Genomic DNA, 1,226 nt, shown 5'->3' with positions numbered 1-1,226 from the left:
CAATTTAATCATATGTATGAGCATGATGTAATAATGAATGCACTCGTTAATCTAATGAGACCAACTATTCTGTAGATGAATGCATGGAGAAAACGTCTCCTAACTAGGCCCCTAACGATACATCAACATCAATGGTACCGAGTGATCGAGCCCGACCAGCCATTTGCTGTTCTTAGGAAGCGAATAGGACGAATACAACGCCGTGCCAACCATTGGTAACCAAAAGGCATATAACTATTGTGCACTCAATAGCGCCAGAAATACTCTCCGGTTGGCAAACATAACTGCTGCATCACCTTGAGCACGATACCTTCAAGGGGTGTCAGAGATCGTTGTAGTTACTGCGAAGAGTTCTATCGGCTCAAGGGAGCTACCCTATTCCTGACAAATCAATCTCCACTCACAATGTCCCCTCAACCAAGTCACATAGATAAGGTACCCCTCTGGGTTCGCAACACAATCTCAGTGTCGTATCTTCCTACAGACTATGTTACAAACGGTAAACATAGTGACATGAATCTTCCGATCATACAAAGCATAGTTTTTTTTCCTTTTAAAAAAGAAGAATCAGGGGAAACCATTTTAGGGTAATAACAAAACATTTTCATTGAAACTCAATTATAACATTTTCTTCAAGTTCTAACTCACTGGCTTATTGATCAAAAGGATTTTCTAATCGCTGTAAAAATATGTCAATTCTGATATAAGTCAGAAAAACATTTCCCCTTTATCCTTCGTCAAATCTTTCATAAGCAAAACTTTCATTCTTTAAGTTTCATCAAGAATTTTCATATGCTATGCCATGAGAATGTTTGATGACAGTTTAGTCAACTCAACAATATGTCACAGTTCAAAATTCAACAGAATATTTAGTTAAATCAGTACTTTCATTATCAAACTTTCGGTCATAATGATCATTCATATCAACAAACATAATCATTCAATTCCATTGAACCACTTCAACCAAACATATCCATCATAATTTAAAGTTTAAATTAATTCACGAACAACTAAGTCTCGCTACTCGATTGTTCGCGGCCACAGAAATAGTATTTGACTATATCCGCACATGTCCTAGCTTAGAGATGCATGAATATCTTTGGAATCATTTCTAAGCACCTATATAAAGACACTTCTCTCCATACATTTAACCTTACTGAACTTAATGTTTCTTTGTTGTTGATTGCTCGAGTGTCGCGTACCTGATTAGGTCATAAATAGTTAAT

This window comes from Lupinus angustifolius, chromosome LG06 (assembly GCF_001865875.1).
Source record: "Lupinus angustifolius cultivar Tanjil chromosome LG06, LupAngTanjil_v1.0, whole genome shotgun sequence".
NCBI classification, from domain to species: Eukaryota; Viridiplantae; Streptophyta; class Magnoliopsida; order Fabales; family Fabaceae; genus Lupinus; species Lupinus angustifolius.
Note: the sequence above shows the minus strand (reverse complement) of the source record.